Source organism: Nomascus leucogenys, chromosome 10 (assembly GCF_006542625.1).
Source record: "Nomascus leucogenys isolate Asia chromosome 10, Asia_NLE_v1, whole genome shotgun sequence".
NCBI lineage: Eukaryota > Metazoa > Chordata > Mammalia > Primates > Hylobatidae > Nomascus > Nomascus leucogenys.
In genome coordinates this window covers 94,740,956-94,767,984 of record NC_044390.1, presented here as the reverse complement: position 1 = coordinate 94,767,984, position 27,029 = coordinate 94,740,956, and the positions used below count along the sequence as shown (strand labels likewise).

General features: G+C 43.4%; 1 long non-coding RNA gene across 1 annotated transcript; it reads left to right on the top strand.

Annotated features, from left to right (window-relative positions):
* The first annotated feature begins 665 nt into the window (after window positions 1-665).
* LOC101178230 lies at window positions 666-5,660 on the top strand. The gene is made up of 4 exons (XR_178933.3): window positions 666-731; window positions 1,016-1,190; window positions 1,730-1,780; window positions 5,225-5,660. It is a non-coding gene; the product is annotated as an uncharacterized LOC101178230 (long non-coding RNA).
* The last annotated feature ends 21,369 nt before the right edge of the window (window positions 5,661-27,029 follow it).

The following is a 27,029-nucleotide window of genomic DNA, read 5'->3' as shown; positions in this document are numbered from 1 at the left end:
TCTTACAGCTCACTGTTAACGTCATGCTAAATGGACGGCAACTGGACATGCTGCTTGGATGAATATTTATGTGCTGGAATGTTGTTGGATCCAGGGTCTCAGGGCCTGATGACATAGCTCATTTCCCTTCTCCCCTCCCCAGCTCAGCAGCTCCTTTCTCATCCATTTTTGTGGGGTAAAATGCATGGTGCCGGCATAAGCTTCTGACGCTACAACGAACGTTTCTTAGCTCAAGGGGCTGACTGCAGGGTTTCATCTACTTTACACATATGGAATGACTCTAATACTTACTCCAGCCACTGCACTTTGTGGATGACACAAGAAAAGGGACTGAATGGGCTCTGGTACTACATTTTATAGCTGTAGCAGCAGCCTCATTCTCATGACCCAAGGGCAGTGGTGGACTTCCACGTGGGATTATTGGAATGAACCATGGAATGGGAGGAGGGCTTGGATCCTAATCATAGTTCTTCCCTCAATTCACTGAGGGTTTATGGGCCAGTTCCAATGGCCAGGGTTCTTATCTGCAAAATGAAACACTAATATTCTGACCTAGCTGCCTCCAAGTTTCTTGAAAAGGTAAAATAATAGGACTGTGGGAAGTTATTTCCCAAGATAAGTAGCACCTGCAAGTTCAAGTCAACATCTACCCCCGATCAATTGTGAGGTCACACCAGGAAGACAGAGGCCAAACCCAGCATCACACTTTGACCTCCCCGGGAACACAGTGGGTAAGAGAAGAAAACATGGAGAATTATTTTACAGCTCTGACGTTGTCAATTGTACAATATCTACTCCAGTTTCCTCCCATCTTTGAGGTGACTGATGAGAATGCCTTATGTGTCACACAGGATCATAACACAAACTTTCTTCTGTTTCCTGACGCCCCTCTCAAATTTACTCAGTAGGGGGAACTTCACCCTTCTCTTCTATAAATTGGCTTTTCTGTTTATGTTTAAATAATAGGCCATTGTATGGCAAACAATTCTATCAAAAATTCTGTCTTTTACCCTAGCTCCTGGGAAATAACCACTAAAGTCTTGAAATGTCTTGAGTAATTGGAGGACTTTTATTTTTCACACCTGATGCCTTATGCTGATGAGATGACTCAGCAGGGGATGGCCAGGCCAGAAAGACCAAAACTATACCCTGAGGTTTGAGTTTCTGAGCCAGATGACATCATCCTCCAGGTAAGGAAGAGGGGCTGAAAACTGAGTTTAACCATTCGATCCATGGTTCAATAAATCATATCCACACAGTTCAGCCCCAATACAAACTGCACATTGCAGCTCAGGTGGGCTTCCTGGCAGGCACCACTCTGTGTGTACTGTCACACATCATAGCCTGAAGAAGGCAACACTGTCAAGGCCTTCACGAGGACAGGACTTTGGAGCTTCACCTTGGATCCCTCCCTATGGGTCTCATCCTTTGCTTGGTTCTAAACTTGTATCATTTCACTAAACAAAACTGTACTCATAAGGATAGCACTTTTCTGAGATCTGAGCATCATTCCAGTAAAGTGTTAAAACAGAGGGTGGTTTACAGAAACCTCTATGCTGGCAGTTGGTGTCAGAAATGTCTTGTGGGATCACTCCCTCAACCTATGCAGCTTGCCTACCTCTTCACATCCACCCATGGCCAACTTGGTTAGTGAACACAATCTCACTGTCCCAGATACAGATCTAAACTATGTTCTTGATTTAACTGCAGGCTTTCTCTCCTTCTCTAGCTTGGCTGGCCTCTGCCTGGGAGCCTCTGGTGTGAAAAAGATGGAGGGCAGGTAAGGGATTAGGGAAGGTTGTACTTGAGCTGTTAATTTAGTAAAAGAACATATGCTCTCCAATCCAGCACATGTTCATGCTGCTTCTTTGGCCTTGTCAGAAGATCCCTGTTGCGTTAAGCTCATCTCTTGCTGTTTCCATGACCTACCTGAACACATCACTGGTCCAGCAGGTCACTAGCTCCTCATTTGCTAACCCATAGAAATCTCTACCTCATTCTCCTTCCATGCATTGCTGCGTTCATGCAGACGCCTTATCAGACAGTCTCCTGGGAACCTCACTCCAATTCTCTCTCAAACCTATTCTAGAAGCCCAGAACTAATTCATTGCTCTGAGACAATAGACTGTAGCTGAGGAGCAATGACTGGTGTGCAAACTAATTTGCGAGAGGACAGCCTGCTATTTAGACACATATTATAGATAAGCAATGCTGTCAACATTAATTTCCCACTGATACAGCATAAAAGCCATTTCCCCCCAAGAGCCCAGGTATAATTAGGGAAAGTGAAAGTGTGTATCTTTCATAGGGTTTTATAACCATTTCTTTGTTCCTGGTTTTGATCTTTTTTGTTATTTAATTTTTCACTTCCAATGCCTGCCTTTCCCATGTCTAGGAGTTTGCCTAAATCTCCAAAGATGTGTGAGGCTTTCCTAGAACATCATCATCAGGAACGCTGGTCCTTCAATTTGTTTTTTGAACTGAAGTGTAGTTTACAGTGATGAAGTTGAAAATAAGGCTCTGCATGAAAGCTAACTATTAAAAGGATGTGGGCATAGGAGCAACCAACGCAGACCCCACAGTAATCCCAAACCTATGCTAAGAGGGAGCACTTCCATCCCTCCAAAACTAGGCTAAGAGGGAGCACTTCCATCCCTCCAAAACTGAGCTAAGAGGGACACCTCCATCCTTCCAAGCCTGTGCTAAGAGGGAACACCTCCATCCTTCCAAACCTATGATAGGAGGGAGCACCTCCATCCTTCCAAACCTATGATAGGAGGGAGCACCTCCATCCTTCCAAACCTGTGCTAAGAGGGAGCACCTTCATCCTTCCATCTAGCAACCCTACATTCTTCTGTGCAGCATTCGCTCATGGAGTTTTGCACAATCTGATGCCTTAATGCAGCTGTGAGGTGGTAAACCCCACGCCATTGCACAGCTGTGCTGGTGGAGTCTTCAACAACAGAGGGATGAAACAAGAGTGCTGAGTGATGGGTGGTGTGTGCTCACAGAAGCCAGCTGTGCTTGCCCCACTCCCACCCAAAACGTTTACCCATGTGGGAAATGTCTGCACTGCATAGGAGTACCCAAGGAACTTGGGATATAAAGAAACTTCTCAAATGGATCTGAAAGGGGGAAGAGCCCTCCCCTGTAAGGAAGCGAGGGAGGTAGGAATTAAGTCCCTTAGACGTGCAGTGTCTACGCTTGCACATTTTTGCTATTTAATTTGGTGGGTCAGATTTCATCATAAAAGTAAGGAGGTATTTAATTCTAAATTTGCAATAAAATATAAAAGTTAAGAGTGTCTCCCTGTTTTTGTACACGACTTTAGGCCGAAGAAATAGAGGGAACGGTGTCAGGCCAATGGTGATTTAAGCCATCCTACAAAAAGTAAAATACTCTTAAATGAGTAGAGGAGGCAGTCTCTCACAGACCCTACGTTTCAAATTGTTCATCTCATCATATAGCACTTTAATCCCAGTGACTAAAAGGGCTGCCTCTACTCTTAGCCTCTGCAGTGTCTAAAGAGATGATCCTCGACCTAAAATAAAATTAAAATATTTCATCTAAATAAATAACCCAAAGCAACAGTTAAGGCCAGAGATATTTTCAAGCTCTCCTAAAACACGAAGATTGGCTTGTTTTTTCTATGGATAACATCCCAGCCTTCTTGGGGTGAGAGGAAAACGTCCCTGGTGGGTTTGAAAACCTCCTGGGTTGTTAATTCCCATCAAGAAAGTATTAGTGTCCCACTGGTTTCCAGCTCGGGAAGGGGTTTACATTAATCTACTTTCTACACTTTTTTATATATATTTTTTTTAAAAAAACAAACATCTCCCACCATAACCCATATAAATTATCTAAATACATAAAGAAATTTTCAGTAACTGTTAAGAACTTCAATATCAAAATATTTTCAATGCAGCGTTTGCATTTTGCGAATAAACTCCCAAACACAAAGTGTTTTTCTTTTCTGACTCTTATTTCAAAATGTCTCTGTTCCTTCTTTTTTTGAATCCAATTATACTAAAAGCTACACATACATGCTGAGATCTGGGAAAAACTCTCGGTGGCCAGCAGCTTGGCTCTCCTGTTTTCCCGTAGAAAAAGAACAGGATGAAGCTATTAGTGAAAACGGTGTTTTTATCTAGTTGTGGGAAGTAATGTCGATAGGGAAGAAAGGGCTCGTAAGTATGGGAGAGCATTTTGCCTCCTATTCTATCGACTCTTTGAAGCATGCAAGCACGCTGTTCCACAGGCTTAGCTGCACAGAGACGCACTACTCCATTTACTCATGGGCTGCCTGTGGGGCTTGGAGAAAGAGCAGGTTTGGCTTAGGGGAACTACTGAGACACATACAGGTGTTCAAACCGTGGGTTGCCAAGACTTCTCTTTTCATCCTGAGAGCATAGAATAACATTTGCTAAAATGTCAAAGGTGATGCTGGCAGTTTTGGGAGGTGCAGAGATGGCTGAGAGTCTGTGGGAGCTTGGCAAGTGCACCTACCAGTCTCCCAGCTGAGACATCTACAGAAAGCTTCAGAGAGCAAAACAGAATCCCGGGTCATTTTGCACTTTTCTTATGTCTGAGTAGGTGTTCCTGTTCCACAGCATCGGCATCCCATGGAACTTGGACCCATATAAATCCCTCCCCTCGATATGCACACATGCAACACTTAAACACACAAACATATATGCACATACAAACATACAAATGCATGTGCATACACACATAAATATATAATACACGTGAGACAATCATCCAAGCACACAAGCACATGCCATACATAATACATAAATGCACATACACACAACCACACACACACACAATACACATACAGTTACCATATGCACACATCCGAGACATACACACACACATACACACCATATATACACACATACATAGACACCCACATAAATACACACACACACACACACACACACACGCATACACACATCTAAGCCATGAACAAATACAGCCCAAAAGTGGAACAGGGATAACCATCAAGTAGACACGGAATATCAACTTTGGCTCTGAGTTTCAGTCTGGTTTGGCCCCTGAGCTGGGGTGTGAGAAATACTCTACCTCTTCCTTTCTTTAACACTACGGGATATGCATCTGCAAATACCATTTGGCTGGCTACTATGAGAATAAATAAAATGCCTCTTGAAGGTAAAATTTCTACATGCTTTTAACACTTTTAAGTTCATATTTATCTTTTCAGATTTATTAAAAATCATCAACTTCAAATTATTTGGATGGAAACATTGCCAAATCATAGAGATGTTTGGTACCACCCCCACGCCAAGCAGCCGGGTAACTAGAAGTGCAGGATCAGCTTATTCACCTCCGAAAGCCTGCATGCAACCACTGAGGTCACCTCTATTTTTTACATAGTTCTACTTGGTGTATGTAACCCCACAGAGAAACTTGGAAGAATTCATGAAACCTAGTAAGGCAACCAGCACATGCAACAGAAATGAACCGTTTCTTTCCATCTGAATGCCTAAATGTGGACTCTGATCCTTTCTACCAAGTCCTAAGCTTTGGAATAGAGGACAAGGACAGGGGCTCAGTCCCATATCATAATGTGCTTGTGAATGGCTAAAATTACAATGCTGAAATAAGTGTGTGTGATAAAATAATTGCACTGAATTGAAGAATGTTTCACTGTTTATTTTCATGTTTCAATATATGACACCCTGTGGTGGAAAGATGTCTTTATGCTGGAATATAAAGTCTTTTCATTGCTGAAGAAAGTCCAGGAAAAATAAAATCACAAGGAAAACAGAGAAAGACTAGAACGTGCCAATGATACCAGCAACCATCCCAAACGTGGGCCAGATATTTAAATGCAGTGCATTTTACCTCATTCTCTCGAAATGCCTCCTCCCCTTTCATTTAAATATTTCAGAGCTCGATGGCTGTGCATTTAAAATCTACACCTTTGCATGCTTTTACTTTAAAGCATCCTTGTTCAATTCACATTTTAGTGTTTCAATATGTTGTATCCATTACATAAATGGAACTCTATAGTCAATATTTTAGCATAACGTTCCACTATCCTTTTAAATTAGTACTCTTTGTAAAGTAGAGAATATGTGTTATATTAGTCAAGTGTGGTTTTAACTGGGGAAATGGCTGTTTAGATTGGAAGGCACATATGCTGTGCTTCCACAGACAGAGAAGGGGAGGATTAAAGCTATTAAATGAAGAGAAAAGGATAGTTTGAATGCTGTGTCGAGATGGGATGCAATTATTCTCCCTACTGCTAATGGACTTGGTCAACCCTGATGGGCCCAGCCTGCATTTTTTATTTGCTTCTTCTTATTTTATTTGTTGTATTGTGTTTTATTTTATTCCCATCTTTACTGAAGTATAATCAACAAAGTTCTTTACATGGGCCTGGGCAATGATTTTTTGGATAGGACTCTAAAAGTACAGACAACAGAAGCAAAACAAATAGATGGGAATGCATTGAACCCAGAATCCCCCAAGTCCGTGGAAAAGTTGTCTTCCACGTAACCGGTTCCTGGTTCCAAAAAGGTTAGGGACCGCTGATCTAGAGCACAAGAACTGACATCTCACATACTCAGATCTTTTAAGCTGCATGGTCTTATTGAAGCATTTGGACTTCTGTACCTGAAGCATTTGCAAAATGAAAGAATTCTGAGATGATGTCAGGAGTTCTAGTATCTGCCTCAAGATCTGAACCACTGCATCCTGGAGAAAAGAAAGGGGCTTTATGCCAGATTTTGGATGAAATTGTTTTTCCAGTTCAAAAGTTTGGATATCTCATCCACTAAGATCCTACTTGATTCAGGCAAATATCTTAGGACCCACCAAAAAGCTGCATCTCAGAATCTAATAATTCATGTTCATTTTCCCTTATTGGTTTATGTTCTTCGGAGTGCAATACCTATTCTGTTTGGGGAAAACAAGGGTAAATATAACCCATGGTTTCTAACTGGCAAGAAACATTTAGAGAAGAAAAGACATTAATAAAATTATATTAACCTGATGAAAGTCAATGGCAAACCTGAGAAAAAATGAAGAATCACAATCCAATGAACTGCAGCCTTTTGTTGAGTTTTTGACAAGGAGCTGAAAAAGTTCTGGCACAAGGAAAATCGGTGACTGCACGGGAGAGACTATCTCAGTGAGCACTTCTGTCATCTCTAGATGTTCTCTTGACAGAGCTCTTTGAAAAAGTGGTGTAGTTTCCAGCTTGGATGAGAACTTCTGCCACATCGTTGTACTGAGTTTGCTTCCTGTACCACACTGAGCCCTCTTGCCATGGGAACTGTTCTACTTCAGGCTGCCTGAATTTTTTCATCACTAAGGTGACATCCACTATCTCTCCCGCCACCAGGCAAGCTCTCCCCATCCAACCCCCAAATTCTACGAAGTCCCCGTAGGGGACTGTCCAGAGGGCTCTGTCCTGGCTGACAGTGTATGACTCATCCTGTAATGGGGTTTTGAGGCTCTGGTTTCAGAAATGAATTCTCATTATGCCTGGGCCAAATGTCAAGCATTAGGAGAGACCATGGAAAGTAACTTTGAGAGGCAGCAGGTTTCATTTGAATAATTATGTCTCAATTAGCATGTACTTCTCTCTGCCACGTGGGGCTGTCTCCCCAGAGAACACTGCAGAAACCATGGAGCTGTACCCTGGCTAGCAGAGCAGCTCTGACTACAAGCGCTAGTCATCTTTTTAAATAATTTGTTTACAGCAAATGTCTTGGGTCTCCTGGCTCCATTGGAATTGAAAAAGAAAATCAAGTGTTACCAACTTCACCTTCCAACTATAATTTTAACATCTACAGGATTCACTGAACACCCGCTCATGGGGACAGACCCATATCACTCATGACTTGCACACAGCCCCTAGACTCACTATGGACCCATGGACTAGAGATACAGGAAGAAATTCTTGGCTACTAATGTGATGACATCATCAAGGAAGCGAGCCTGGGATGCTTCCATCCGTGGACATCTATAATTGGAGGATGGCTGCACTCTATTTTGAATAACTGAGTCATCAGCCTCTTGTAGTCATGCAGCTACCTCAGATGACTCCTGCGAGTCTTTCCAATGCCTGCTCCTTAAAACTCTATTGCTTAGAGAAGAAATGGCTCAACAGAGACTCTCATAAGCTAGTCTAGATCAATACCTGTCTCAGCAGCCGGTCCATCTTTACGGATAAATTTTTTATTAAATCCTCCTGCTCTTGCATTCTTGCTCTGTGTAGGATCATTTCTGTGGTTAATTCAGAAACATTTTCTATTTTAAAAGTAATGCAGAAATTATGCAATTTTTTTCTTTGTCACTTTGATTTACAGTACCTGTGTTTTTCCCGAAAATTGCTTCTCAATTTTTAGAGTGTCTATTCACTTCTATGATTTTTTTTTTTTGTACTACCTGCCAGTTTCTCCCTCAGTGGGCATACTATGAATGTTTTCCCTCTACCAGAAAAACAATTGTGAATATTTTCTGGTCACCCTACAGGTGGATATCTACATACTGGTAAATAGAAACATTCTTCTATATATTTATTTTTATTGTTGTTCAAGCAAATGGAAAGCCTCAGCTGCAGATATTTCCCAGGCAGTTTCATTTTTGTGCACATCAATACTATTTTTAGATTTCATTTGGATACTGAGATATGATACCCACAAAATGTTTGCATATGTAGAGCTAACAGTATTTTAATTGGGAGATTTTAACCCCCTAAAATATTAGCTCCCCATGAAGTTACAACTACCAGAGAGGAAAAATATATATATATGTATATGGTTCTCAGTGTTTCCCCAAACTCTACAAGGTTTATCTAAAAATCATTTATAAACTAGTACTTTTTATTGTACACTCACATGTTAAATAAAACTTCTTGTCCAATTCATATACAAAAGATTCCTGGAGGTTATCATCCTTAGCAAACTAATGCAGGAACAGACAACCAAATACTGCATGCTCTCACTTACAAGTGGGAGCTAAATGATAAGAACTTATGAATGCAAAGAAGGAAACAACAGACTCTGAGGTGTACCTGAGGGGGAGGAGAGGAGGTGGGAGAGGAGCAGAAAAGATAAGTATTGGGTACTGAGCTTAATATCTGGGTGATGTAACAATATGTATAACAACCCCCAATGACGCGTGTCCGTGTATGTAACAAATTTTCACAAGTATCCCCAAATCTAAAATAACAATTAAAACAGAGAAAAACAAAAACAAAAAATACCTCAAGATTTCAAAAAGAGAAACAGGAAAAGATAAAATCGGAATAAGAATTTAGGTACTGCCCCTGAACAGTGAAGTGAGGAAAAGTGGAAAAAAGCTGACAGCCAGCATAGATACCCAGTAAACGACATGACATGAAAAATCCCAGGAAACAAAACATATATGCCAATCAAACAGATCTTGAAATAAACATTGATTTTGTGTTTCCTATTCCTATTTCCAGAAAACTTACACAGGCCAAAGAAATTAGCTGCCTATGCATACGCAGGGAGGGTATAGGAAGAGATGGATGAGGTGCACTCAGAGTCATGTAGTGCACCCTGCAGTACCCCGCAGCACCCTCCAGCACCCTGAAGCACCCTGCAGCACCCTCCAGCACACTTCAGCAGCACCCTGCAGTGCACTCCAGCACCCTCTAGCACTTTCCAGCAGCCTCCAGCACCCTCTGCCACCCTGAAGCAACCTCCAGCATCCTGCAGTACACTGCAGCACCCTCCACTACCCTCTGGCAGCCACTCCTTAGTCCCAGCCTTTTGCTCAAGTACTCAAAACAAGAGCAGTGCTCATTCCAAATAAGGGTGCTAACATTCCATTATCTTTTATATGCACCTACTCTCAGGCCAAGGACAAGTGGTGGCCACTATGCTTCGTAAGAGACTAAGAATAGAAAAATCAATACCCAAATCCTTTCTAATTCCAAGCGGCTGTTTACCCGCAGATGACTAGTAACATCGAAAGTCTTAGATTTATTGTATAGCACTGGTTCCAGGAAGTATGAGAAAATGTCCTATGATGTTTCCAGCATCTCCTTGTCATTGTCTGGGGCACACCCTCACTTAAAAGCCATCTGCTTCAAACCTGTCACCTGCCTAGAAAGGGATCCTACAAGACTTCCACAAATTAGGCTTTGCTAAATCATCCTCTATTGATGATAAAACACCACTTCACTATTTAAGAAACCAAAAGATATGCAGATGAATACAAACATAAGAAAGGAGTTTACATCTGGTCTTGCAGTTTTCCCATATTAAATAGTCCCTTGGCATCCATGGGACATTGGTTTCTGGAACCCGTGGATACCAAAATCCAAGGATGTTCAAGTCCCTCATATAAAATGGTGCAATGTTTGCAGATAACCTATGCACATCTTCCCCTATACTTTAAATCATCTTCCCCTATATTTTAAATCATCTGCAGATAACCTATGCACATCTTCCCCTATACTTTAAATCATCTTTACATACTAATTCTATGTAAATATTGTTTATGCGGCATTATTTTTAATTTTCATTGTTTTTATTTTTGTATTGTTACTTTTCATTGTTTTTTGGGGGAATACTTTTCAATTTGAGGTTCCTTGAATCCACAAATTTGGAACCGCAAATGCAGAGGGCCAACTGCAGTCTCCGAAGTCCTGGGATTTCCCCAGCTGCATACCTTGGCAGACCCACTTGATGCTATCATCCCTGTCAAACAGGACAGAGTTGGTATATGGCCCACTGTCCCCTCAGAGGATGCTGGTGTAGGAAGTAAACTTGACTCTTTTCTTCACCGTGAACCTGAAAAGCTCACTAATCATCATTTCTAATTTAAACAAGGACACCTGTCCTTCACCTTCTGCAAACACTACCAACCATTTGGACTCAAAGTTTGCCTGGACAGACACCACCATTTCATCCAATGATAAGACAGTAACTGAAAAATCCTCAGGTTAATAAATCTCTAAAGAGATCACAGGACAAAATCAACCGAGCAAACCATCACTGAACAACATCCAAGGACTATTACTTCCTAAAGAAAGTGAAACCAACGCAGCTTCTTTCAAATTTGTGAACATGTACACAAATGTGGTCTCCTATAAAATACGTTTTCTGCATAACAAGGAAAATAAGCTTCTGTGTTTAAGAATCCAGAACAGTGGCTGTCATATATTCAACTGACATCAATAATAGTTTATAGCTCCAGTGGTGTAAGGAACAAATGATATACTTTAATGAATGCAGTCATGTGTATATTAACTGATTGAATGTCATATAACAGAATTTGACTTTGACGTTTCCAAAAAAGAGTTTGAAAGATCACATGATGCATTTGAATCAATTTCAGGTGCAACTAATTAGGCTCAGGATAAGCTCCTGTCAAGCATTTTTATTAGGAAGCCATGCTAAAAGTATCTGAAGAAAGATGCATTATGGGAGATTGGCATGCTTGAAGACACAATGAACTTGAGATAATTGAAACAGATTTGCTTCAAGTTCAAAGATGGGGCTGTGGTTTAAGAGTTGTTAATAATTAATATAAACCAACAGGAATTGGTGCCTTTTAGCTTGTAAACCAAAAATAAAATTCGAAGGCCCCCCACTCACCACTCCAGCATCTAAGTGAACTTCCTCCTTGCCAGAGTACTGTAAAATTTAATCTGAAAGACTGGTTCAGGCCATGACGGGAAGCGGGGATCCAACACGCCTCATTATGCCCCACCAGCATTAACATCGATGCGAATCTTAAATTTGATAAGAAACATTTGCAATTTATTCTCTCTAAAGCCTGCAACCTGGAGGCTTCATCTGCATGATAAAACCTAGATCTTCACAACTCCTTACCCTAACCCAGACATTCCTTTCTACTGATAATAACTCAACAACTCTTTCAACTAATTGCCAATCAGAATATATATAAATCTACCTATCACCTGGAAGCTCCCCCACCTTCCAGTTGTCCTGCCCTTCCAGATGGAACCAATGTAAATCTTACATATACTGAGGGATGTCTCGCATCTTCCTAAAATGCATAAAAACGAGCTGTACCCCGACTACCTTGGGCACATGTTGTCAAGACCGCCTGAGGCTGTGTCACAGGTGCATCCTCAGCCTTGGCAAAATGAACTTCCTAAATTGACTGAGACCTGTCTCAGATATTTGGGGTTTGCAAGCTCCATTTGTTTAAATTGCTGAAATAAAATTTCAGGTTATCAAATATAATTTGTTCTAGAAAAGTGAAAACATGTGATCCTTTGGTCATGGTTTAGCAGCAGGCTGTGCCTGGCACAGATAAGCCCAGGGGAAAGCAAATGGCATATAGGGATGTGGTGGGTAGAAAAGCACATAAGAAGAAATGTGTCTAAGCCACTGAATACTTTTCTCAGAGACAGGGTAGCCCGGATTAGAAGCAAGAAGCTTCAAGAATCCCCAGTCCTAGGCGTGAGGGCTCTCCTGCTCTTTTGCAGGATGTGCTAACCGAGAGAGAAGTCTCCACTGACCACGGACGCAGGGCCCCTGGAACACTCACCTGCTGTGGGGACTGAAGAACATCCAGGGCAGAGGCTGTGGAGACGATGGCAACTTTTGTCTGCTCGGTGTGGCTGCAGGGAGAGAGACATACCAGCTACGAGCTGCACTCCCAGCTCTGCGATGGTGACTCGGTCGTCCAGGACAATCACTGTCTTCTCAGCCAGGATGGAGTCCGACAGCGGCAAGAGGACCTGAAAAGTCAGCGAGGAGGCTCATGCATCTCTGCTCCTCATGAGCACCATGAAGCCCTTAACTGGGGCTCCTAACAAAGCACTCTCCCAGCCCTCGGCTCAATGCATACACCTGTGGGAATCAGTTAGGAAAGTGTTATGCTATTGTTGAATCACACTTAACACTTACAGGAGTTTAATAAAGATCATCTTGGTCTATTTACTTTCCTCTGATTTATGCCATGATATCAGCAGTGTATTATTCATGAGTTTTCCAGGAAAGGGGTGGACAATTCCCAGAACTGAAGGTTCCTCCCCTTTTTAGACCATATAGGGTAACTTCCTGATGTGGCCATGGCATTTGTAAACTGTCATGGTGCTCGTGGGGGTGTCTTTTAGCATGCTAATGTATTATAATTAGCCTATAATGAGCAGTGAGGACAAACAGAGGTCACATCATTGCCATCTTGGTTTTGGTGGGATTCGGCTGCCTTCTTTAATGAAAACTGTTTTATCAGCAAGGTCTTTATGACATGTACCTTGTGCCAACCTCCTCTCTCATCCTGTGACTTAGAATGCCTCACCTCCTAGGAATGCAGCCCAGCCAGTCTCAGCCTCATTTTACCCAGCTCCTGTTCAAGATGGAGTCGCTCTGGTTCGAATGCCTCTGACACATCCACCTATTCACTCACCAATCTGTCTATTCGCCAGGTACTAGGGTGCTGTTTACCGGGAACTAGAACTGCTCAAAACTCAGAAGGCAAAGATATTGTCTCTTCCCTTCACCCTGCCTTCCCCCAAGCAGAAGCCACAAGCCCCTGACAGGCTGTTATAAGATGAAGAGTCTACGTCAGTGGTTCCTCAATTGTGCTGCACATTAGAATCACCTGGGAGACCTTCTCAATTGCCCAATGACCAGGTTCAGGTCCTAGCAATTAAGCCAGAATGTCAGAGGGTCAGAGCCAGGAATAGACTTGTTTTAAGAGCTCTTGGTAATTCCACTGTGCAAAAACAGCTTGGGAAACACCTGTTTGAGCTACAGATTGAAACAAACCTAGTTCATTTTGTAACCGAGAACCCCTAATTTACTAGGAGATAGTTGTTTTACTATTTTATCTTTTCTCCTCCTTCCCTTTTCCCAGCTTCCTACTTATCCCTTTAGAAATACAAATATAATATTTTACCTCCACCTCATCAGACAATTCCTACAAGCCAAGTTCATCTAACTGTGTGCTCTCAAAGACATCTTTTCTCGTGTATTCACTGACCTCTCCTCACTAGAAATCCTGTAAAGAGACAACAACTTCAGAAAAACATTAAGGAAAAGTGATATATGTTAGCTTCTGTTTCTAGTTTAAGAATCGAGGCCAAAGACAGAGCAATGGACAGAGAGACATCACAACAGGATATAGGACAAGTTCCTGAAGGCCCAGGACCCCATAATTGCAGCCACTTTTCCTGGAATAGCATGCTCCTGAGAGGCAGAACAGAGCGGGTTTAGAAGAGATGCTAGCAAGCTAAGGTACACAGACCAGCTCCTGGCTCCCATCAGTTTTTACAAATAAAGTTTTATTAGAAAACATTCACATCCATTTCTTTACACGTTGGCTGCTTCTATGCTATAACAGCAGAGGTGATAGTTGTGAGAGAGACCATCTGGTCAGTAATACTGTAAAATTACTTTCTGGCCCTCCACTAAAAAATTATGCCAAGCATAAGCATTGATACCAAACTGCTTAAGCTCAAATCTCTTAAAACTCATGGCATAAACTTTGTGTGCCTTGAATTCTTTCTCTAGAGCATGGGATTATTACAGAATTCACCTTGTAGTGATAGAGGCAGGAGGCAGAGAAATCCTAGGCTGACAGGGATGGGTTCCTGGTGAAACCCCACCTTCAAGCCAAAGACAGTTTAAAGCCTGAAGGTCAAGCTACAAGTCAAATCCACGGACTGGATTGAGAACCCGTCTTCCTGTTTGGTGTGCTTTCCTTGGATTGATCCCTACCCTTCACGTATTTTACATATACCTACACTAACTGTCTTTACACTCTGCGAACCTCTGACTGGTGGCTTTGTTTTAATCTTTTTTGCATACTTGCAAACCTGTTAGCACACACTCCTCTATCCTGTGCCTATAAAAGCCCCAGACTCAGACATACTGAGAGAGATGACCTGACTTCGGGAGAGATGACCCAACCTTCCTGTTCCCTCTCAGCTGAGAGCTGTTTCATTACTCAATAAAATTCTCCACCTTTACTACCCTTCAATTGTCAGCATGACTTCATTCTTCTTGGACGCTGGACAAGAGCTTGGGACCCAGCGAACGTGGGTACCCAGAAAGGCTGTAACACTGGCCCTTTGCCCTCACCAGTGGAGGGCAGCTGTGGCATGCAACAGAAGCAGCCATTGGGGAATGTAGCCAGCCCTGGAGCCACACCAGTCCCAGAGCCACAGGTCAGAGCAGGGCAAGAGGCTGGCTGAGCTGCTAACACGCCACCATTTGTTGAGCTGCAGGAAGGCAGTGGAACTAAAAGTGCTAATTAGCACACTGTAACACCCCCTCTGGGGCTTCCGGGTCATGAGCACCCATGCCTGGGCCCTGCCACCTTCCCTGGGGGTGATATGCCCTGTCTGGCCACAGGCCACACATGTAGTTTGCTCCTGTGTCAGCACTCCCGGCAGCCCGCCAGACCCTGCACTCACTCCCTTGTGTGCTCCCTCCCACCAGGGGCTAAGCATGGCAGGCTGAGCAGATGGGGTGCCCCCTGCTACAAGTCCAGCAAAGGGGCCAAGAAAAATCCTGCATCAGTAGGACTGTTTTAAAAGTTTAGTTGATTCTTGCAAAATATTGTTTGGAGTAGTCTCTGGTATGTCATCAGCTCTTGGAAAAACATTAGCTACTATCATCGATTCCTATATACTCGATTTCTAACCATGGGCTATTCCCGATCACCCGCTGTCTCTCACAGAGCATCAGAATCATCCCCCGTGCTCAGTCCACTCACTAAGCAGGACTCTGTTCCTGTTCTTTCATAGCTTTTTAAGCCTAAGCGGCTGCCAAGCTGGGAGATGAGCAGAGTGGCCATTAGCAGCAAACTCTGTCTTCTCAAATAATACCATCCACTTAAGTGGCTGTTAGACTTTATAGGATATAAACATGTTCCTCTCTAATTCACTTTCTGTTTACACAACAGAATAGGCATTTTATCCCCTCATTTCAGCTTTTCTTCTCCCTGAAAAATCAGATATTCAGTCCCAGGCAGTTATCTGTTCTCTCATTAGCCCCCATGCCGAGAGATTCATTGTCTCAAAAATGCTTGATTTTGTGAGCTGATAACTATTTCTAAAGTCAAAGCAAAACAACAACAACAACAACAAAAATCACTTATTTATGATAGTGTTTGGAAAGCTTTTTTTCTTTTCTTCTTCATCTATCTCTTCCATGGCCCCAGGGTATTTATACCGTGTCTCTCGTTATAGACTCTCTGCAATACCAGTTATGGAAGTGCTATTATAAAAGGAAATTTTTGTTGCTGTAATTTGTTTTGTGGCAATGTTAGCAACCAAGAAGCTGCAAGCACACTGTTCTAATCTGGGCCACCTTCTTTCTTGATGGAGTGTTTGGACTAAGTAAACACATGAGAGAAGTTTCTAAAAGCAGCAGCCTAGAAAACAAGCCCTGAGCCCCATGGTCTTCCCACTCCTCATATTTCATCACCAGCCTCGCCTTGGGGGTAACGACTAACACCCAGAATGCCAACTCTCCTGATTTGTCAACAGAAATCTAGCCTTTTAAGTGAAATCTTTAAAAAAATATAAACAGCTGAATTTTCTTTTATAAAAATGTTTTTCAGGCCAAACTAAATATATTTATTTAAGGGTCAGCTTTGGCCAAAGGACCAATATATGTAGGAATTTGGGTTTAAAATATCAAGTTATGCCTGTGATCTTTGGACCCGCCAACCACAGGGCATTTATCCAAACTGGATGGGTCACAGCTTTCTCCTCCATGAAATGTGCCTATTACACCTGCCTCTAATCTACCCGATATTGTCAGAGGGAAGTTGGAGACATTGTTTGCTAATCCAGTGGCGAGGAGGCAAATGGGCTTACTTCCCAAGCCTCTTCCCTGCCACAGTTTTGCAAATGCAAAAGAGGGTTGGGAGAGAGAGAGTAGTCACCCACATTTTAGCCAGGGATTGAGGAAGGATTCACCAATTAACTGTTAAATCATTGTTGATTATTTAAAAGGCAAAACAGCCAGGAGCCGTGGCTCACACCTCTAATCCCAGCACTTTGGGAGGCCGAGGCGGGCAGATCACCTGAGGCCAGGAGTTTGAGACCAGCCTGGCCAACATAGTGAAACCCCATCTCTACCAAAAATACAAAAAAATTAGCCAGGCGCAGTGGCACACGCCTGTAATCCCAGCTACTTGGGAGGTTGAGGAATGAGAATCTTTTGAACCCAGGAAGCGGAGGTTGCAGTGAGCCAAGATCACACCACTGCACTCCAGCCTGGGTAACAGAGCAAGACTCTGTCTCAGAAAACAAAACAAAACAAAAAACCTGAAAATAGAAATCACTATCCATTGGCTTGAAATGGTTCCAAATTCGAACATCTTCATTCTTTGGGGCCATTTACATCTCTACAGAAATGTTTTCTATGAGCTTATGATGCTAAAGATTGACAAAATACACCTCCCCTATCACCATCCAGCCCCAGTTAAAAAACTCCTGCTGGGCTGATCCTAAGGTAGTGAGTTATCTCAATCGACTGTTCAGTCAGTTACAGATCAACCTCCTTGTTCCACTTTGTTCCTTGTTCCACTTGTTTCTCTTCTTCCACTATTCCACCTGACTAGTCCAAAAATAAATAAATACACATAAATTGTTGCTGGAGGAGCAAATTAAGAAAAAAATACTAAAAATGCTTGAAATATATCTTTGGAACTTATTCACATTCCTCCTTTATTCCTCTGTCTTGACTTCTTCCTCTTTTCCTCAGTCCTCATCTCTTCCTGCCCCATGTGACTACCCAGATTCTGGCCTTCACCAGTTTTTACAAGTAAACTTTTATTAGAACACATACACACCCCATTCTTTTTTCTTAACTTTTAAGTTCAGGGTTACATGTGCCAGTTTGTTACATAGGTATACATGTGTCATAGAGGTTTGTTATACAGATTATTTTATCACCCAGGTACTAAGCTTACTACCCATTAGTTATTTTTCCTGATCCTCTCCCCCTCCCACCCTCCACCCTCCAATAGGCCCCAGTGTGTGCTGTTCCCCTCTGTGTATCCATGTGTTCTCATCATTTAGCTCCTACTTATAAGTGAAAACATGCAATATTTGGTTTTCTGTTGTTGTGTTTGTTTGCTAAGGATAATGACCTCCACCTTCATCCATGTTCCTGCAAAGGATATGATCTCATTGTTTTTCATGGCTGCATAGTATGCCATAGTGTATATATACCACATTGTCTTTATCCAATCTATCATTGATGGGCATTTAAGTTGACAGCTATTCTTTTACACATTGGCTATGGCTGCTTTTATGTTACAACAGCAGAGGCACTAATTGTGACACAGCCTATTTGAACACTAATATTCCAAAATAGTTACCATCTGGCTCTCTATCAAAAAATTATGCCAAGCATAAGCTTTGACACAAAACCACTTGGGCCCAAATCTCTTACTGCTCATGAACTAAACTCTTGGTGCCTCAAATTCTTTATCTAGAGAGTGGGATTAGAACAGAATTCATCTTACAGGATTGTGCTAAGAATTAAGTGATTTGACTCCTGCAAAACGGGGCCATATCTGCCTCTGCTATTCTGGGTTCTATGCTCTCTTGCTCTTCTGTTGAAAATGTATTTGTTGGCCGGGCGTAGTTGCTCATGCCTGTAATCCTAGCACTTTGGGAGGCAGAGGTGGGCAGATCATGAGGTCAGGAGATCAAGACCATCCTGGCTAACACGGTGAAATCTCTACTGAAAATACAAAAAATTAACCAGGCATGGTGGTGTGTCCCAAGTTGGTTGCTTCCAGTGAATGAAGAATGAAGCCGCAGACCTTTGCAGTGAGTGTTACAGCTCTTAAAGATGGTACGGGCCCAAAGAGTGAGCAGTAGCAAGGCTTATTGTGAAGAGCGAAAGAATAAAGCTTCCACAGTGTGGAAGGGGACCCGAGCAGGTTGCCGCTGCTGGCTGGGGTGGCCAGCTTTTATTCCCTTATTTGTCCCCTCCCATGTTCCATTTTTGTCCTGTCAGAGTGTCAGAGTGCCCTTTTTTCAATCCTCCCTGAGACTGGCTACTTTTGGGATCCTGATGTTTGATGCATTTTACAGAGTGCTGATTGTGCATTTTTCAATTCTCTTGCTAGTTACAGAGCACTGATTGGTGCATTTTTACAGAGCACTGATTGGTGCATTTTACAATCCTCTTCTAAGACAGAAAAGATCTCCAAGCCCCCACTTGACCCAGGAAGTCCAGCTGGATTCACCTTTCAATCCCCCCTCTAAACAGGACACCCCAACTGCTGTTGGGAATTGGGTGATGACCGCTCTAGCTACTTTCTGCTGGATAGGGATGAAGAAGGGGCCCTGCAGTTGTAGCGTCCTCCAGAGGGGAACTCTCTAGTCCAGTCAAAGGGCCAGTGGGTGATCCAGGGGTCCTTGGTAGAAGTTGTGAGGTGAGCTCATTTGGGGTTCCATTTGTAAGAACATCTGTAGCTTGATGGCCTCGATCCTGGAGGAAACAAATTTGACAAGGAGGTTAAAAATACAGGGCCCAAAGGTGAGTAATAGCAAGATGGCTGTCACAGGACCTAGAAAGGGGAGAAGCCATGTCGCCCAACTCCGGAGGTTGGTATAAGAGTTTGAAAGGCGTTGTCTGATTTAAGAAGCCTTTTCCTATAAACACTGGATGGCATCTCGTATTATCCCTGACTGGTTAGTGTAAAAACAACACCCTTCCCCTAAGAAGGTATAAAGTTCTCCTTTCTCCGCAGTGGGGAGGTCTAGGCCTCGGCGGTTTTGGAGAGTCACTGCTGCCAAAGAGTCTATTTGGGATTGTAGAATAAGGATAGATTTTGTTATTTCTTGCAAACTGTCTGAGAAGTCCTTTGAGAGTGTGTGGTAGTAGGATAATGAAGTAGATAAACTGGCTATTCTGATTCCTGTAGCAGTGGCCATTCCTAACCCTGTAAGTAGGGGTATTAGTCGTATGGCCCTGCGCTGATGAACTTGAACTTTGAGGGGCACTGATAGGGTCTGATTTCCTGGGGCAATGTCAATGTTGGGACTTAGGAAGACTAAGGTGCAGGTGCCTGTCCAGTTGGTGGGGAGGCAGATATAGGTTGAAGTTCCACATAAGAAGAATATACCTTGGCTGGGTAGACAGAACTGGTTGTGTATGTTAAAAAGGTGTGTGGGTTTGTTGTTTTCATTTTCCCATACTCCTAGAGTACTTGCCAAGGTAGCTGTGGTGAGCGGCTGGAAAGGGGTATTGGGAGCAAACTGAGTGTCTCCCTGTGTTCTATTTTTCCCATTGGAGAAAATACCATTTTGTATTTGACATCCTTCGGGTAGGTTTTTAAGGTTTTGTTGATATTTTGCCAAAGAAGTTATATCTTTGACCAAGTTGGCCGTTTCCTGATCAAGTAAGAGGTAATTAGTGAGAAAAAGTCATCCATACAGCATTTCATATGGACTGAGCCCCATTTTGTGAGCAGAATTTTGGATTCTCAACAAGGCCATGGGCAAAAGAGTAGGCCATGGGAGATGAGTTTCTTGTGTTAGTTTCCTTAAGTGCCTCATGAGTGTTTCATTTGCCTTCTTGACCTTCCCTGAGGATTGTGGCCTCCAGGTGCAGTGAAGGTGATATTGTTTCCCTAGCACCCTGGAATTTCCCTGAGTTATTGTGGCTTTAAAAAATGGACCACTGTCACTCTGTAAGCTTCGGGGAAGCCCAAATCTAGGAATTATTTCATGAATTAGGACTTTAGCCACTTCCTGAGCCTTCTCTGTCTTGCAGGTGAAGGCTTCTATCCAATTTGTGAAGGTATCAACACATACAAACAAGTATTGAAATCCCCTTGAATTAGGCATATCGGTGAAGTCTAACAGCCAGTCCTCTCCGGGATAGTGTCCTATTCTTTGTTCCTCCAGCGGGGCCTTATCAGGGACCAAGGGATTATTCCTTTGGCACACCTCACAGGCTTTGACTACTTGTCTGATGGTCTGGAAGAGATTTGGCCCTGTAAATAAGGATTTGGCCGTTTGATGAGTGTTTTTAATACCTATATAAAAAGTTTGGTGGAGGGTCTTAACTATTTTCCACTGGCTGGTTTCGGGTATGAGTACCTTTCCCTCTTCTGTCGTTAACCACCCTGAGGGAAGAAAACTATGCCCCTGTGAAAGTCCCCATTCTGTTTTGGTCAGGGAATACTGGGGCTTAATCTCTTGGAGAGGGTTATTCCATACCAAGCGTCCTTTCCTAAGTATTTCTAATGGGAGGTTCTGTCTGGCAGCAATTTTGGCCTCAGTGTCTGCCCGACAGTTTCCTTCTGCCTTTCTTCTTCACCTTTTTGATGGCTTCAGCAGTGTAAGACTGCCACTTCCTTGGGGTTTTGCACTGCATGCAATAACTCCATGATTTCCTTGTGGTATTTACTGAGGGTTCACCCAGAGGTTAGGAACTCCCTTTCTTTCCATATTGCAGCATGGGCATGTAGGATTAAATAAGCATACTTGCTATCTGTATACACACTTATTCTTTTTCCCTTTCCCAGTTCTAAGGCTCGGGTAAGCACTACTAGTTCTGCTAACTGGATGTTGGTCCCTGGGGGAAGAGGCTTACTTTCAAATACCATTACATCACTAACTATGGCATAACCTGCCCTTCATATCCCATTCTTTACAAATGAACTTCCACTGGAGTACAGGTTAACGTCAGGATTAGCTAAGGGGACTTCTAAGAGATCCTCTCAGGCGGCGTAAGTCTGGGCTACAATTTGTTGGCAGTCATGCTCGATTGGGTTCCCCATCCTCTGAGAGAAAAGTGGCAGGGTCGAGGGCCGCCCAAGTGTGTATTTGAAGCACCGGTCCCTCAAGGAGTAGCACCTGGTATCTAAGTAGGCAGTTGTCTGATAGCCATAAACTTCCTTTGGCACCTAGTATGCCATTTACATCATGAGTAGTGCAGACAGTGAGATCCTTTCCTTGTATTATTTTGATAGCCTCTGACGCTAAGACGGCAAATGCTGCAACTACCCATAAACAGTGAGGCCAGCCTTTTGCTACTACATCAGTTTCCTTACTTAGGTATGCCACTGTTTGTGTGGTTGTCCCACGAGTCTGAGAAAGGACTCCAAGAGCTATTCCTGCTCTCTCTGTGACATATGATGAGAAATTGTGTCTTTTGGGAAGGCTTAAGGCTGGAGCTTGTACTAGGGCCTGCTTTAAGATTTTCAAGGCTATTTCTGCCTCTGGTTCCCATTCTTCTAGATGAGTATTTGCCCTCTGGGTCTCCTTAATTAGAGTAGAGTGGCCTGGCCATCTCGCTGTATCCGGGGATCCATAGTCGGCAAAAGCCGGTGATCCCAAGGATCCCCCGCAACTGTTTTAATGTCTTAGGGTGAGGGTAAGCCAGTATCAGCTGTATTCGTTCCTTGCTGAGGGCCCTGTTTCCTCTGGCTAAGACTAGGCCTAGATATTTGACTTGTTGTAGGCAGAGCTGGGCCTTCAATTTAGACACCTTGTACCCTTGATTAGCTAGAAAGTTCAAGAGATCTAGAGTGGCCTGCTGACATGAGGCTTCCAAACTGGTAGCCAAAAGTAAATCATCCACAAACTGAAGGGCCAGAGTGCCCAGACTTCAGAAGTGGCCTAGATCTTGGGCCAGTGCCTGACCAAACAGATGAGGGCTATTCCTAAACCCTTGAGGCAAGACCGTCCATGTAAGTTGGGATGTGTAATCTGAGGGATCCTCAAAGGCAAAGAGAAACTGGGAATCAGAGTGCAGGGGAATGCAGAAGAAGGCATCCTTGAGGTCCAGAACAGTGAACCATTCTGCTTCCTCTGGTATTTGAGAGAGCAGGATATAGGGGTTGGGTATAACTGGATATAGAGGAATTACTGCCTCATTGATGAGTCTAAGATCTTGCATTAGTCTCCACTGACCAGTCGGTTTTTGTACTCCTAGAAATGGTGTGTTGCAGGGACTGTTGCATTTTCTTACTAAACCTTGAGCTTTTAAATATCTAACAATAACGTGTAATCCTTTATGAGCTTCAGGCCTTAAGGGATATTGCCTTTGATAAGGAAAAGTAGTGGGGTCTTTTAGCCTGATTTGGACTGGGTGGGCATTTTTTGCCCTTCCGAATTGTCCTTCCAATGCCCAGATTTCAGGGTTGATTGCCTCCTCAAATAGGGGACAACAAATGGGTAACTTGATCCCCATATGCATGTAGATAATAGCTCCAGCTTTGGCTAATATGTCTTTCCCTAATAAGGGTGTGGGATATTCAGGCATAACAAGAAAGTCATGTGAAAAGACCAAAGTCTCCCAATTACAACTGAGGAGGTGGGAGAAATACCTGGTTACAAGCTGTCTCAGGATTCCTCAGATGATAATGGACCTTGAGAACAGTCATCCAGGACAGGAGATTATTAACACTGAGAAGACTGTGCCAGTGTCCAGGAGGAAGTCAATTTCCTGGCCCTCAATGGTTACACTTACCCGGGGCTCAGTGAGGGTGATGACATGAGCTGGCGTTTGCCCCGGGAACCCTTAGTCCTGTTGTTGGATCATCTGGTTGGGAGCTTCTGGCCCAGAGAACCTTTGTCCTCTGGGGCAGTGTGCCTTCCAGTGATTGCCTTGGCATAGTGGACATGGGCAAGGAGGTGGCTTGTTTCTCGTTGGACAATCTTTTTTAAGGTGTCCTTATAAACCACACTGATAACAAGCCCTACCAGTTGATCGGCCTGCTCCATTTTCTGTCCTCTCTGAATCACGAAGATTTGTTTGTCTGAGGGCCATGAGTAATGCTGCAGCCTTTCTCTTATCTCGCTTTTCCTTTTTGGTCTATTCCTCTTGGTCCCTATTATAGAACACTGAGATTGCCAGGTTTAATAATGCCTCCAAATTTTGTTCCAGGCTCAGGGCTAGCTTTTGGAGCTTTCTCCTGATATCTGCAGCTGATTGGGTAATAAACTTATCTTTTAGGATTAATTGACCCTCGAGGGAGTCGGGTGACAGGAGAGTGTATTTTCTTAAGGCCTTCCACAGCCTCTTGAGGAAGGCAGAAGGATTTTCTTCCTTTCCCTGAGTATGGTAGACATCATTGAATAATTCATGGGCTTTTCCCTAATTCTCCTTAGTTCTTCTAGAACACAGGTCAACAGATGTTTGCAACTCCAGTCCTCATGATCTGAGATGAGGTCCCAGTGGGGATCCATACTGGGGACGGCTTACTGGCCTGTAGGGAATTTGTTCTTTTCTTCAGCTATCATTCTATCATTTACTCGACTAAGGTACCAGGTATCTCCAAACTCTTGGCCTGCAGCTAAAGCTGCATTCTTTTAATTAAAGGCCAGGGTTTGATCTAACAATAGTATGACATCTCTCCAAGTGAGATAGAAGGTTTGCCCTAGACCCTGTAGGACATCTATGTACCTATTAGGATCACCTGAAAACTTCCCCAGGTCTACTTTGATCTGGTTTAAATCAGAGAGGGAGAAGGGGACATGTTCCCAGGTTGGGCCAAATTCCCCTCTCCCTACAGCTTGAAGGGGACATAACTGATAACCCGGGGAGGGTTGTGGTGCCTTGGAGATTTCTTTGCTTGTTTCCTTCTGGGTGGGAAGATTAGAGGAGGCTCACCATTAATAGGAAGGGAAGCTGTAGGGAGGCTAGGATATGGGGGTAAGATGAGAGGTCCTCCTGTGGAATGTAGATTGCAAGCTTTGCATAGTTGTGGATTATCCTTCAATGAAAAGAAAGCTTGGACATAATGTATTTCACTCCATTTGCCTTCCCTCTTACAGAAAAGGTCAAGCTTCAGGATAGTATTGTAATTTATACTTCCCTCAGGTAGCCATTTTTCCCCATCAGAGAGAATATTGGGACCAGGCCATAGGGCAGAAAAAAAAAAGCCGCTTCTTTTTCAGGGTTTGTGGGTCAAATTTGTCCCAGTGGCTTAGGATATATTTCAAGGGTGAGCCTGTTGATGCCTGAGTGTTTCCCATCTGAAAGAAAAAAACTCCCACTGTTTTTTTTTTCCCCCTGCCCAAGAACTTGCAATGGTCCCTGGACCCTGCTGTTTGGAATAGTTGCGCTCACCGAAGCAGCAGCAGAAACACTAGTTTTCTGCCTGGCCCACAAAGAAGACTGAGGAAGGTCGGATTTAGTGGCCCTTACTGATGCCTTCTCTAAAACCTGCACCCTTGCCTTTTCATCTTAGACCACAAAGAGGACCGAGAAAGATCAGATTTAGTGGCCCTTACCAACGCATTCTTGAAAACCTGTTAGAGTCCTAAGCATTTTCTCCTGTTGGTATTGGGACCTTACCCTTGTCCTATAAAGATGATATGCCTCAAAATGGAGTGGAGGGCCATACCCTGAGGGAGGGAAGGGATCTCCATAGTTGGAATAGTGACACATTTTGTCCTCACTTCTCATCATATGAATAGGAAGGATATCCCCTTAATTTTGGAGTCTATGATTTCTGAGGCTCCCCATATCCTAGCTTTGGGAATAGCCTTTGTTAAACCTGCTAATCTAAAGAGGGATCCTAAAATTCCAGATAGCTGCCCCTGATGGGCTTCGGGCAAAAATTATGTCTTTCTGATTGGTGAACCCAAGAGCCTAAAGAATGGAACAGAGTCCTGAAATTTATATTAGAAATCATCCTTATAGGGGAAACTAGAAGAGCACCAGGGACAGGGAGTGGTTTTTAGAAGCAGAACTAGACTCAGAGAAGGGAGGCAAGAGGAAGTTTGTCTGACAAGCATTAGGACCCAGGAGACAAGGGTCAGGATAGATAGGATAGATGGGTGAATCTCGCTTGGGTGACTTAACTTTAAGAGTTCCACTCATGGCTGCAGGGTCAACCAACTTTTTGTCAGGACCCCAGGGCTGAATGGCTTTCCTCTCTTTTGACCCTTGCCTCAGCCTAGAAGTGCAGGAAAACAGAAGCTGATTCCAGGCAATCCAATGCTCCTGATTCTGAAGAGTTGGGGGTTGCTAGAGAGCCCATTCCTAGAAAGCCTGACATCCGTGTCTTTAGCCTGGCAGCTGCACTAGTCACTTTTAACTGGTTGACAGGTGCCTGGTGTTTAGCCCCCTAATTCTAAGGAAAAATAGGACAGAATTGCAAGCGAAAGGGGTCCAGTGGTACTCACTGCATGGCAATACCCAGACGAGCCCCCAAGATGTGTCTGGAGTTGGTCCCTTCCGGTGGGTTTGTGGTCTTGCTGACTTTAAGAATGAAGCCGCGGACTTTTGTGGTGAGTGTTATAGCCCTTAAAGATGGCATGGACCCAAACAGTGAGCAGTAGCAAGGTTTGTTATGAAGAGCAAAAGAACAAAGCTTCCACAGTGTGGAAGGGGACTTGAATGGGTTGCCGCTGCTGGCTGGGGTGGCCAGCTTTTATTCCCTTATTTGTCCCCTCCATGTTCCATTTTTGTCCTGTCAGAGTGCCCTTTTTTCAATCCTCCCTGAGATTGGCTACTTTTAGGATCCTGCTGATTGGTGCATTTTACAGAGCACTGATTGGTGCATTTTACAATCCTCTTGTAAGACAGAAAAGCTCTCCAAGTCCCCAATCGACCCAGGAAGTCCAGCTGGCTTCACCTGTCAGTGTCATGCATATGTAGTCCCAGCTACTCAGGAGGTTGAGGCAGGATAATTGCTTGAAACCAGGAGGCGTAAGGTCAGCTGAGAGAAAGGAATAATAGACCCAAAGTCAGGTGAGTAAGTTTATTGAATCTGCCAGCTGCTCCACTACAGACAAAGGATGCAGCCCTGAGCTTACAAAATGAGGGGTTAATATGGGGGAGACAGACCCTGGCATCATTTGTTGGTTAACTTTGCCATATATCACCTTGTGACATTTATGGTAGCAGCTAGATGAAGGAACTTATAGGAGGATATAGCTAAAGTTTGTTTATGCTTCCCACAACCTTCCCCTGTGCAGTCCGGATGGTTTATAATTGGGGTTTGCTTATTGCAGCAAGTTCTGATAAATGAAGTCTGCTGGCTTCACCATGGGTGCCTACACAAGGGCTTAGAAATGTAAAGTGGCTCAGGGGGAAGAGTAGGCGGCA